Source organism: Neopelma chrysocephalum, unplaced genomic scaffold (genome assembly GCF_003984885.1).
Source record: "Neopelma chrysocephalum unplaced genomic scaffold, ASM398488v2 Primary Assembly neopelma1_347, whole genome shotgun sequence".
NCBI classification, from domain to species: domain Eukaryota; kingdom Metazoa; phylum Chordata; class Aves; order Passeriformes; family Pipridae; genus Neopelma; species Neopelma chrysocephalum.
Window position 1 is genome coordinate 1131971 of NW_020898011.1, and position 13796 is coordinate 1145766.

General features: G+C 47.5%; 1 protein-coding gene across 1 annotated transcript in view; it reads left to right on the forward strand.

The window, feature by feature from the left end:
* Positions 1-3483: 3483 nt before the first annotated feature.
* CTBP2 (C-terminal binding protein 2) overlaps positions 3484-13796 on the forward strand; it is a 138822-nt gene continuing 128509 nt past the window's right edge. Inside the window, exon 1 of the mRNA XM_027705727.1 lies at positions 3484-3598. The gene's annotated coding sequence lies outside the window, so the exon portion shown is untranslated. The remainder of the gene's footprint in view (positions 3599-13796) is intronic.

The following is a 13796-nucleotide window of genomic DNA, read 5'->3' on the forward strand; positions in this document are numbered from 1 at the left end:
ACTCCCTGCGCTACATAAAAGCGACGCAGGAGCATCGTCTTTGCAAGCATCATGGCCCACATTTGCATCTGCAAATCAACATCTTTATGAAAAGCGGGCTGTAAATTTTAGTTAGCTAGTTAGTTAGTTAGTTCCTTGCAAGGTCTTGAGCAGTACCAGTGCAGCAGGAGGTGCTGCTCTCAGGCTGACGTGTCGGTGAAGTGTAGAGGGGAAGTGTGATTGTGCTCCCGGTTGATGGAGCGCCTGGTGTGACGGGTGTTCAGCTGCTCGGAGCCAGCATGTGGGTCAGGGAACAATGTCTGAACACCGCCGTCTCCCTGCATCCTCTGCTCGGGGAAAACAAGTTATTCACGAGGGAAGCATGTCATGCCTTGCTAAAAATAATTACAAATTCATCAAATATAACACGGGGCTACACACTTTCTGTTATATTTTAGTACATAGTTAAGCCGCAGCACTGGATGAGCAGCATTATTCCAGCATGGGAGGTGAGGCCTGGCTGGCAGGGAAAAGGGGCATTACGTAAATCCTGCAACCCAAACACCCCGTTCCCGTATTGGAAGGACTCATAAGAAGTGCTTTTTTTTTAGTTCATTTGATTTCACAAAAAATGATGCTGGGAGGGCTTGGTTCCTAATCGGTGCCAGAACTTGTCAGTACAGTTATGGATAGATTAGAATAAATAGAGGAGAGGGAGAAGAACAGATTGTTTTTTCTTTACAGGTATCCCTCACTGACTAAGTTTTCAGAACTCTTTTTCTCCTAGCAGGGATTATCTGCACAACTACCCCCAATTACTCCATAAGGATAGGTGCCTCAATGTTTTAAAATAGAGTTAGAGAAGGAAATGTGGAACCTTCCTTTTTGGTAGCAGCCTGAAACATCTGTCCAGGAATTGGGTAAAATATAGAAACAATCTGGGGGAAAGAGGCCAAAAGAGAGGTCTGGCCTGCGCCTGCACACAACAAAACCATCCTCTTCCTTCAGCTATGACATCTTTCCCTTGCCCCAAAGCTTCTGCTCCCAAGCTCTGGGAAGCCAAAACGCCCCACTCTCAGCACACACTGAATTTTACACAAACCAGTGAGATGCTGGAGGAGCAAAAGCTCCTTCAAGGTTGGGCAGCAGCCGAATGGAAGTTTTAAAAGCTGCAATTTGAAGTTAAACCCCCATGGTTTCAGGCCTCCCACCGAACCCACTGTGTATCTTCTTCCCGAGCATCTCATTACAAAGGCTATTTCACACTTGATGAATGTTCGATCGCAATCCAAATAGTTTGAAGAAAAATCCACATGCCTGAGGATTGCCCCCTGCTAAACTCAAAGATGTTTAGCTTCAGAGCTTTCTCCTTTAGAACCTGTAACCTAATTGCTCCAGTAATGAAATAATTATTTGTGTCTTTGACCCCGACTTATGTCAACTAACTTTGTTTATATCATGAACTCAAGGTTATTTATTAGAAGCAATTGCTGTGTTCCTGCCCTGCATCCCCATACATAGTGTACATAATATTTAACAAAGCAAATTGGGTAAAGCAAAGAGAAATGGGGGCTGTGGTTTGAAAAACTCCACACTGCAATGCCCTGGGCAAGGCCTTGGTCAGTCCACTGCGGCTCATGTTCCATTTGTGAAGGAGCTGCCCACAATATTTGGACAGTTAGCAGTGCTGGTACTGATGGAAATCCAAGAAATCCCAGTAATACAGAGATGGTGATTTTCATGTTGAGGTTTCCTGCAGGCAAGGCAGAGTTTTCCCTTTGGAGGGACTTTTGCCAAAGGGAAACGCGCAGAATTAGATGTGTCTTCCGGCTGAACGCTGCTGAATTTTGCTAAAATCTGCTTGGAGGTGCCTGGTTGTACCCATGTCATGCAGAGCCTGGGTGTCACGAGGTGGCCACAGCTGTGGCCATCTCAGCTCCGGCACCACGGGGAATCCTGGTGAGCTGAGGCCACGTGAGACTTCAGCTTCTGCAGGACAGCGGCAGCAGCCCCCGGCAGCAGGTGCTCAGAGGACAAATGATGGACATGGTATAAACATCCAGAGAGGACCTACAACGTGCTTGTAAGAGTCAAGATCTTCAGGCCCTTCACCGTGTAATTTCACCCACAAAACCTGAAGCTCGCTTATTAATTTTGATGGACAATTGAGCCGGTTCAAGGGTTTTGTTTGAGTAGAAAAAGGAATGTGCTGTTTCCCAGGCTGATTGAGAAGCACGGGATATATATAACGCAGGAGGCTCGATGATTATACAACAAAAAGATGGGATCACCACCTGCCCACATTCTTGTGATAAGCAGATGAAGAACGTCTGTCAAAACATTAATTCCCAAATCTATGGGGGTAACGCGGAACACAAACACAAATAGCTGCGATCGGAGCGCGCTCTCCTTATCTCGCACTCCGCCGAACGCCCCGCCGCGATTTTACGATGGTCGCATCAAATCGGGCGCTCGGCGGGGACGGTCGCGGCAGCCCCTCCGCCTCGGGGATGTCACCAGCGCGGGCCCCGCATCCCCGGTGGCCTTTATTCCCCGGCCTCCCCGCATCCCTTCCAGCCAGGGGTGGGATGCGAGCCCCGCACGGGGAGGAGGGGGGGGCGGCGATACAAACGGCGCGGGCCCCGGGGGCTGAGCGGGATGTCCCCCCCACCCCCGGTGGCGGTGCCCGCGGTGATGGGGACCCCGGGGGGGCCGCGGTGAGCGCGGGTGGCCGAACAAAGGCGGCGGCGGCGGCCCCTGCCCGCGCCCCCCCCGCCCCTCCCGGGCCGCCGCCGAGCGCAACAGGCGCCGCGCCCCGCGGAGCCCCTTCCCCGCCCCCGGAGCCCCGCAGAGCCCCGGTCCTTCCCCGCACGGTCCCGGTGCCGGTGTCCCCCCCCCCGGCGCCTCCCGCCGCCCCCCCGCCCCTTCCTCGCTGCGTCTGTTTGTACTTTAGCTGATCCACTAATCCCCCGAGAGAGCCTATTTGTAGTGAAGAGTATCTATAGGGGGCGAGGCTGGTCCATGTGGGTTTGTGTCATTGGTTTGCAAGGAGAGACCCCGCCTATTGCCCAAAAAAAAAAAAAAAAAAAAAAAAAAAGGAAAAAAAAAGAGAAAAAGAAGCAGGAGAAAAAAAAAAAGAAAAAGCACCGAGGCAGTGAGAGCCCCTACCTCTCCTCGCTCTCCGCTCACCCAGCGTGGCGAGGGGGAGCGGCCGCTCCGCCCAGCGCCGCCCGGGCACTTTCTGGCTTAAAAAAAAAAACAAAACAACAAACCCACAAACAAAAAAAAAGGAAAAAAAAAAGAGGAAAAAAAAAGAGGAAAGAGAAGAGAGGGGAAAAAAAAAGGGCGGCCCTCCCCCCCAAGTTGCAATTAGCATCCTCCCCGCTGCTGCTGCGGGGCTCCGGTGCCCCCGTCCGCTCCCGGCGCGGCGGCGGGCGGAGCAGGAGAGCGGGGAGAGGGGGGGGGGGGGGGGGAGGATTTTTTTTTTTTTTTTTGTGCGGTGTGCGAGCGGGTGGCGTTTTTAAGGTGGATCTCCGGCGTGCAGAGCCCGGCGGTGGCGGCGGATGCGGGCAGGGATGCGGCGCTAAGAGCGGCGCGGGGCTGGCGCGGCCGGGAGCAGGTAAGGGAGCGGCGACGGCGGCGCTTCCCGGCGAGGAGGACAAGGGAGAAGCGAGGACATCTTTGCTTTAGTGAATCTCACCGGCGATGAGGATGGAGGAGGAAAAAAAAAAAAAAAAAAAAAAAAAAAAAGGAAGGGGGGGGGGGGGGGAATGCGATGGTGGTGGGAGGCGGCCGCGCAAGTTGCGCGGGTGGGCGCGGAGCGGCGGGTGAAGTGGGAAATCTTTTGTTGTGTCGGGCCCCGCATTGTTTACTTAGTGCTGCCGAGAGCCGCCGACAACATCTGCCGGGGGATTAACGGGGCGGCGGCGGGAGGAAAGTTTGGGGAAGGGGGGAACCCCGCGGTGCGGCGCGGCCGCTGCTCCGCGGCCGCGGCGCCCGCGATGCTCTGGGTTTTTTTTTTTGGCGGGGGGGGGACACGGGACGATGAGTATGTTTAGTTATTGCCCTTTTTTTTCCCCACTCTTAATTTTAAGGTTATTTAGAAAAAAAAAATTTAATTTTTATTCTTTTTAATTTTCATTTTTTTAAATTCTTTTATTTCGGCTCAATAAGGGCACTCGCCCCGCAGTCACTTAGCAACTCTCCGCGCTTTAACCCGCGGAGGTGCGCGGTGCCCGCGGGGCCGCGCCTTGCTCCTTCCCCCCTGCTTTTATCCACTTAGATCTCAAAATAATTTCCCCACTATTTATTTATTATAAACCCCCCCTCCCCCCCCCCCCCGATTTGGACATTTTAAGCCGTTCCCTGATATCACTAGAATGGAAAATCAGAGGGGGTGCATGGATTTACGCGCTGAGATTGTTCTTTTCACACCCCCTCCAAAAAAATACCCCACCCCCCAAAAAAAAAAGCTTGTAGAGGGGGAAAGAATAGCCTTTTGTCCTGCCGAGGGACGTGCCCCCAAGGTAAATCCTGGCTGGAGCTTAGCGCCTGGTACTTTGCCGGGTCCCAGGGCTCTGGCTGTGCTGGGGAGGAGGAAAGTAGGAGATGGAGATCTCAAAGTAGTAGAAGTAATTTCTTCTTTCAGCTACACTTCTCCGCTGCCTTTGAATTGCCTGCAATGAATGTACGTAGCTCTAATTGAAGTACTTTAATCATTCACACTTGATTAAGTATACCGTGACCAGAGGAGAGGAATACACACGGCTCCCTAGAACGGGAGGGATGGGATGACATTTTAATCCCGTGTTTTAAAAAACATTAGTGAAGCAGGAAAAAACCGATCGCCGGTGACGGTTCGGTATAATGGTCCCTTGTTTTCATACAGATGGTGGCTTTCCGACGGGATGAAATCGCAGTTATTGCAGATATTTAGGAGGGGGGGGAAAAAGGCACGTACTTTTCAGTTTGTTTAAGCAGAGTGAAGAAAATAATGATAGACGAGATGCCTGGTGGCAAAATGCTTTTGTTCCTGTTTCCATCAGTGCATAAGGGCGCCGACCTGCTTTAGCATTCTTTAAAGGTCTCTTTACCAAGGAAAATTGAAGACGGTCTCATTATAGGAGAGTGTGTTCGGAATACTATGAGGTATTTATGAATTCAGAGGTGATTGTTGGATCTCAGACATTTCAATTACGCATCCTGTAGTAAAAAAAAAAAATAATTTATTTGTAGCGATGTGTTCTGTAATCTGTTATTTCCATAAAGCTGATTTGTGCTCGAGCTCTGGAGCTGGCCCAGGGAATGGGTCCATCCACAGGGCTCGATTTGTGTTCTTTGCCTCACAAAACTTTCTGCTGCAGGGGCAGCCCGAAGTTCCTGTAGAAGCGATTGTTTGGGAAACGTCAGCTATCGTCAGTATTTTTCTGGAAAATCTGGCGTGGTGAATGAAGGGTGGTATTTTTAGAAAGGAGCTTTTTATTTTTGGAGGCATTTGTGAAGCCCACCTGTTAACCATTAGCGGGGACAGAGGTTGGCTTTCATCGTTTGCAAACCCGGGCGCATCTGGGGGCTGCGGCCGTTACTCCCTTGATCCAAGCTCTTTCCAGTCATGGACAATCAAAGTGTCTTTCCCTTTAAAAGTCATAACCAAGTATTTCTAAAGCTGAACAGAAAGTAAGGTAGTTTAGTCAGAGCAGTGGCACTCTTCTGTATTTTGGAGTGCGGTTGCAGGAGCGTTTGACTTTTCCTTTTCCTCTTGGAATTTCAGACTGAGATGCTTCCATGGTCCAGAGTTTTATTGTCAACTTTATAGCGTACAAATTGTAGATGATGTTTTCTTGCCATCAGCTTTCCCTCTTTTTAAGGTAGTTTTCTCCTCGCCAGCCCATGTGGGATCCCGGGGCTGGGCTGGCAGGGCAGCTCCAGACGTCCCACAGAGCTGCTGCCCCACAGCCCGCTTTGCTGACAGCTCCCTCTCATCCCCCCTGCTTTTCCAAGGGCAGAGTTGTGCCCTTTTCCACTCCTGCTTTTCCTAGATTCAAAGGAATGTCCTCAGAGCAAGAACTGTAGCAGAGCCTGTCATCTTTAACGCCGGCGTTTCAGTGCAGAGATTTGTCACTGGGGTCTGGTGGTAATATTCCTTGTATCAGGAAAAACATCACCCTCAAAGTATGAGGTCCCAGGCACGAGCTGGAAGTGGTGTACTGAAGCCTTTGGCCGGGAAAGTTGATTTATCCATCAGGCTGGCTGCAGTTCAAATAAAACTTCTTCAGTTCAGCTGACTCTGGCAAGAATGAAATGCTCTAATGAAAAAACACCCTGAATCTGGGTTTGCCCAACCGTTTGGAAAAGGTAGGTTAATTTTTCCCTGGGTTTTTTGGGGGCTTTTTACTAGCTATGGGAATTGAAAGTGGCTTCGTGTTTAAGTGGAAGAAATGGAAAAGCTTCTCGGAACACAGCACTGGCAATTTGCAAGTGTTTTGTTAAGATCTGGTGGATGATGCTGTCTCATAAAACCTGATGGGTGTCACATTTACTCCTCACATCAGATCTAGTGTGAGTATTCCTGCCTTTGCTCTATATTCTCGGTGTAGTAAGTTAAAGAAGTGGAGAGTGGAGCTGCTGGTGAGCAGCTCTGAAATCTGGGCTGATTGCTTACACCTGCCCTAGAGGTTGGGGATTTTTCAGCCTCCCTCACCCCAGCTGTTAAGGATATTTCAATTATAGGCTCTGACAGGAGAAATGGCATCAGGGCTCACAGGTGAGTTAAAAGACCGTGTGTGGGTGGTGCAAGGTGATTGTTGGTCCCCTCTTGCAGGGAGCGCTCGAACTTTGAAGGGGAAGTTTTAGCAAGTCCCGGCTGGTTTCTCTCTGGTTGCTGGGATAAAACAATTGTTTTAGCCAGGAATTGATTGGTGTTTTCTCTACTGCTGTTTGTGATGCTGGAAGATGTAATTCCAAAACGCAGTTCGTCACACCCAGGTAGGAAGATGTAATTTCAAAATGCAGTTTGTCGTGTTCAGGTTTGCCTGGGCCAGCTCTTATTCCTTCTGTTGTGTTCCTGTGGCTTGTTTTTTCATTTTTTGCTCCTTCTCCTTTGCCAAAGAAAATAAGATTCAGGTAAAAGGATGAAAAATGCCATGACTGTTCTTTGCCCCAGCAAGGGCATGAAAACCAAATCTTCTTATTATGCCACATGTCTTGTCCTTCTGCTCAGCTCCATCATGGTGTAGAGATTGGTATCTTTGGGATTTTACTAAGAATCATCACATAAAATTTTGCATGAACTCAGCAGGAGTTTTGGTGACAGAGCACAGAAAAATCAGTTGTTATTTATTGAGTTCTACAGTGATGCTTTATAAGTGTGTACTCCTGTTTCTTGCACTGTGAGCCCTGGTGATTTCTTAAGAACCAGGAGTAAACATCTGAAGCTTTTTAATTAGTTTTTGTTTCTCCTCTCTGAGGTGGTAATGCTGGTGGGACATTGGCATTTGCTTTGGTTGGTTGGGTTTGTTGTACGTGGTCTGGTGAAGCGGTGCTGTGTGGGAAGGTCACAGTGGTCCTGCTGCCAAAGCTTAGGGGGTTTTTTTGCTCTGTAATGATTTCATAGAGTGATCATAGAATTATGGAATGGCTTGGGTTGGAAAGGACCTTAAAGTTCATCCAACTCCAACCCCCCTGCTATGGGCACTGACACCTTGCACTCGATTAGGTGGCTCAAAGCCTCACTCAGCCTGGCCTTGAACACTTCCTGGAATATGTTGTGATTTTTTTAATGCCTGGGTTGTGTTATTGGGAACTTCTGTGGGATTATTAAAAAGAAATACACCTGGAATAGTTGGATGGGAAAAGCATGTGGTGGAACCAGCGTGGCCTGATGGAGAGGTTTGCATCTGCCTGCTCTGATGGTCAGTGCAGGTGGGATGAAATTTGCTTTGGCTGGTCTGGGGTCTGTAATCGTGAGTCCTGTGTCAGGAGGAGTGTGGTGAGGAGCAGGGGCACTGTTTTCCCCCAGACATCCAAGCTGTGGTGCTGCAGAGGATGCCCTGCAGTGATGCACGTGTCACTGCCTTCGTTCCCATCGGTGTTGTGGTTTTGGTGTTTCCCATACGTGTTGGCCAGTGGGGAAATGTGTGTAGGTCCTGGAAGGTAGACGTGAAGCTGCCATCAGACCCCTGCAGCAGCTGTGGAGGGGACTCAGCATTGTTGGCATCAACTTCAGTAGACCCATCAACCCCTCCTGGAGCTCCTCAGTGCTGCTGTGTGGTGGTGTTGCCAACTTTGGAGGTTTTCATGGGGTTTTTGGCCCATCCTGAAATCCCACCCAGGAGCAGAGCATGCTCTGGGGGTTCTGGATGCTCAGCTTGTATGATTTTGCAAAAGGAGGACAGCACCTAGAAGACCATCACCTTTCAGGGTCCCCCTGCTCCACAGCTGGGAGCTGTGTGCTCAAGGGTTATAGGGTTATTTTGGGTAATTCATCCTTGTTTTCCAAATACATGGTATTCTGGGTGGGTCAAAGTAGACATCCTGATAGGCATCTATAAAGTCCCATCTGTTCTGGGCCTTTACTGTTAAATGCAAATAAAACCCAAGTTACTTGAACACATAAGTTGTAGACTTTAATTATTAATGACTTGCTCCTCCAGCCTTACCTGACAGTAATTTCGTGTATCCTTGAAGCCAGTAAAAAACAATGGTCCTGCTGAAGTACTGGGCTCTTGTCCACCCCCCCCCGATGGAAGTAGATTTTATGTGGCTAAAAACAACTTGTTTGATTGTTGAATTTTGGGCTCTGCTTTGCCCAAGTCCTCTCCCTGATCCCACCAGCAGTCAGAGTAGTGTGAGATTAGGAAGGATCTTTGCCACCATGGTGGCCAACTCGAGGTTGACCGTTCACACCCTTCTTTGGGCACAGGTGTAGAGCGCAGGGTACCTTTGGCTGTGAGTTTTGTGAGGAGGTGCTGGTAGGAACCTCATTGAGCTGATGTTCACACCAGGTCAGCCGTGGTTGCTCCATGTACATAAACTTGTGCAATGTTGTCAAACACTCAGCCACTATTTCCTTGCAGCAGCATACACCAATTATTTCTGAAATAGACCCCTGAAGCACAGCGTAGAGGGAGAATGTGTGGATTACAGACATAATATTTACAAGGAGCCAAGTCTTTAATGAGACCAGGAGTAATGCAGATGGATTCTCTGTTGCTAAATATAACAGATATATAATGGATGCTGCTTATCTCTTTTTTCCTTTGTTTTGTTTTGTTTGTTTGTTTTTTGTTTGTTTGTTTTTTTTGTTTTTAGTGACCCATTCACTTTGGAAAAAGAGGAGCTTTTGTGCTGAGGAGGTTGGCACAAAATTGTGGGATATTCCAAAATCAGCCTGGCTTTTGGTTATCACTGTAATAACTATAATGTGTGGCTCTGCAAGGTATGAGCAACCCTGGCTGGGAGTGTGGATGAGCCCCTTTGAAACGATGATGGGCTTTGGGAAGAGTGACAGGTGTATGAGGACTGCAGTATCAGCCCCAAAAGAGGCTGACACAGGGGTGGAGCTGGTACATCATTGCTGGGGTAGAAAATAAGCAAACCCAGCAATGAACCCCATAGCTGGGTCCTGTGCAGGTGGGGGGTATCACACCATGGCGTGTGATGAGCTCTGCAAGTCCTCCTGCAGTGATGGATATTCCTGTTTATATTTAAGGGAAGTTGCTGTGATAGGTGTAATGAGCTCTGCAGGTCCTCAGCCTACAGTTATGGGTATTTCTGTTAATATTTAGGGGAAGCTGCCATGACCTGTTTCCTCCCTTCTCACTAAACAATTCCCTTTTGGCCCCGTTGGTGCCTGCCGGTGGCAGCGCTGTCATCCAGGATGGCTCCCAGCTTTCCTGCATCTTTTCCAGCATCCCAAGCACGTGTGTTTACCTCCATGGACACCCCTGGCTGAGGCTTCCCCACGGTGTGGGGTCTCTGACTGCCTTATTCCTCTATGGGTGATGCACAAGGAGCGCTTTGGGCGTCGGGAGCTTGTAGTTTACATTCCAGATAAAGTTTTTAATTAAAAATTGTCCTTCTGCAGTCTTCTTAGAGTAGCTGCATCTTGGCTTTCCTTGTCAGCTCTCCCTGGTTTTGCCAGAGTATCCTTTAGTTTTATAATGATATATCTGTGTGGAGAGTGTCCTTTGTTTATGTTAGCTGAACCCTGCAAATAAATTCCCTTTTAAAAATACGTGAGGCCAAATATAAGAGATTGTATTAATACCTGTGGAACTACCCATAAAGAGTTTACTTCTTTTACTTTTATGCTGAAACCCAGGTTTTCCATGAGAAGGAATGTTGGAAGGAATCAGTATATTAAGCAAAGCAATAAGGCTAAATACTAGATGTTACACTTAGGAGTTGAGAGACTTGAGTTTTGCTGGGATTAATTGTAGATGCAATCAATTTCAATATATGGAAAAAAAATCCTTTTCATCAGCTCTTATGATTTCAGTTGTCTGATGTTTCATGATCCCACAGCACAAGCTTGTGTAGATTTTATGTTTGCCACTGGTCTGAGCCGGTCCCTCTTTTCGTACAAAAAATGGTACAATGCAACATTTGAGCCTGGAATTAGGGTGTCTCAAAGTTTAGTACTGGAATACCTGTGCTAACTTCAGCTTTGCCCTTTGCTAAGAAATACTAACAACAGTGTTTCTCAGATGAAATACCTATTCTACCTATTTTCTGTTTCCAGAAGGAAGCAGGATTGTTTTATCTGCTGTAATATCACTCCTAGGTGAAGCACCAGAATGACATATTTTTCCCATCTGTATATCTATATCTGTGCATCTGGACAGCAAATTTTTTGAGTTAGAATCAGCTTAGACAGATTTGGGGAGGAAAAAGTGCAACTTTAGTTTTGTCTAGCCAGAAGTTCGACATAATTCTTGGATCTGTGCTTTCTTGGAGGTGACCCAACTTCACTAAATACTGGTTCCAGCCTTGCTTGGGGTATGAAATCTCACCGTGGTCCAGCCACAGGCAGTGGGGTTTCAGCCACTGATTTTTTTGTTGTGGTTGTTTCTGAAAAAATTTCTGTTGAATGATGTGTCAGGAGGGAGAATCCAACCAAGTGTCTCTGCTTGTCTGTTCCACCTTCAGCCATCATCCTTCCAGCCTGGGCTCTGGGTTGTTTAAGGTGCTGGATGCTGAATTGGGTGCTCAGCCCTTATGATATGGTTGATGTCTGCACATCCATGTGCCTGAGAGCGGAATCAATAGCCAAGAACAGGCATCAGAGCTTAGGGAAAGGGGTGCAGAGAGAAGCTGTGGCTGGTAGTGATGAGGACAACAAACAATTCTGCAAAATACTAGAAATCAAACTAGGTTATTAGATGAGGTTAACAGAACATCAAAAATATTACACTTTTTTTTTGGGGGGGGGGGGAGATGTATTTAGTCCCTGTTAAAACTGTGGTAGAAGTAAATGTTCTTTAGTCAGACCTTTGTGGACTAGCCCCGATGTCTCTCATCAAAAAAGGTTTACAGAGTAAACTGAGCCAGTAATGTGTATTTTAGTAAGTCTTGAAGTACTGGAGAGTTCCAGTGAACCGTGGCAATGCTTATCTTGTACTATTCTAGAAAAGCAGTAAATGGGCCAGGCTGAGTATCACAAACCTGTCAGCTCAACATGAGTCCTGGACAGACGCTCCGAGTCACTGCTAGGGATTTATTTAAGGTTGGAGGCAGGATGGTGATGCACTCAGTCTCCAATGGCTTGGGTTTAAGGGCAGCACATCCTTGAGAACTAACTTTCTGTTTCCAGGAATCCCTCATCGATTGGATTGATAAAGTTGACTGGAGGGGGGGGGTATTTCCTTAGAATTGGTCAATAAATTCAGGCTGGGGATGTGCAAAAAACCAGTGGCTGAGACCCAGCAGAGCGTCAGCTCTCAAAATCCTGTGGTAAAATCAAGAATAATTCCCAAACATCCCCTTCTAGCAGCCTCTCTGAACGCTCCTTTTTGTCCTTACGCTGCTTAATGTGTAAGCAAGCCGTGATAAGGCAGAGAGTCACTGCAGCTGAAGCTTGAAATGTCACAAAGATTGGGAGAGTGGTAAATAACGAACGGGAGTGACCGCTGGTGAAAGCAATTTGTATTGCCTGGATACAAGCAGGTAATATTTCTCAGATGGCCAACTGTAAATTTCTCTATCTGAGAGCAAACAACAGGGGCCGTAGCTCCAGGATGCTGTCTGGAGAAATCATGTCTTTATGGAGGAGCGGGGAGTCACGAGCCAGCGCCGCTAATATGATATTATGGGCAAAGGTCTTGTGTGCTCCTTGTCTGTGCTGGCAGGTGGCTGCCAGGCTGGAGCAGGGACGTGGCAGCCACCCTGCCCCTGCTCCCTGGCAAGGAGGGGCTGTGGAGGGCTGCGGGAACGCAGAAGGAGTCGGGAAGGGATGCATGAGAAGGGTCCAGGACCTCCATCTGCTTGACTTATCCAGGAGAGTGTTGGAAGGTAAATTAAGGGAATTAGTGTTATCATGGGGAAAATAAATTGAATAATAAAGAGCTCTTCGGTCTGGCAGGCAGAGTTTTAACAAGACCTGAAAGCTGGAAGGTGAAGCCAGGGAAAGAACAGGGCGAAGGTCCATGGTTTCAGCACTGTTGATGGTGGAAGAAGCTGCTGAAGGTGCTGGTGATTTCTCGACCTTTGGAAATGCTGAATTCAGGGGTGTTTGTTCATTGGAGTGAAAGAGGCTCAAGCAGTGATTAATTTAGGTAAGTTACTGCACAGTGTGTCAGGCTAAAAAATCACAGTGGTCTCTTCTGACCTCAAAATCTGTGAAAACCTATCAGTTAAATGAGAGCATCCAGGTGTTTGCAGATCCCAAGCACCAGCATGACAGATTTTCTTCAAGAAGATGACTTGCAGAGAGGAGACCTGTGTCTGAAGGTGGAGATTACAGGATGGGACCTTGAGCACTCAGGAAAACTCCTGTGGGTTCTTCATTTCCCCACCATTTCCCTAAAAAATGCCTTGTATCCATCCGTCACAGGGATGAGTAACTTCAGTGCCAACAGCAGGTACTTGGCACAGGGTGAGAAGTTTGCAAGGGCCATGTTAGTCCATATCGTGTCTAATGCCTGGGTCAGGTGTGAGTTAATTTAGGTGCAGGAAGGAAATGAGGGAGGATTACTTTTTTTGATAGTTGTGTGCTTTATCTGATCACGCAGAATTTATTCAAACTCCAAGCCAGCTCTCGGTGGCCACAGAACATCAGAAATAGCTCTTACCATAGTGGGAAACTTGAGAGCAGAAGAGTGAAAACTGATCAAACCAGGTCAAATCCAGATTTAAACATCAATTGTACATTGCTGGTGTAGTGATTTTGTTTGTGTGCACATTTATTTTTGAAGTAAGAACGTACAGTTGGATGTTTGAAGATTTACTCTGCTTTTAGGTGAGTTTGCAGATGGGTCTGTCCATGTCATCTGTCGTTCATGGAGGAGGTTTGTGGGATCACTCAGCTCCATGTAGTGCTTGAGTATGGAGCTGTTATGGCAGGAACATTGTTTCAGATCCCCTTTCTGTATATACAGTGTACATCTGTATCTACAGACACCTATATAGTATATATCTACCTCTATGTCTATACACAGAGGTATACATATATAAATGTAAATCTATATATATACAGAGGTCTATATCTGCAGGTTTTTAGGACTAGAAGTCAAATATGTTAAAAACCCAGTTGTAAAGAAAACAAGGAATATGTGAGAACATCAAACTAATGATGTTTAGTGGTTTATTTGGCCACTCAA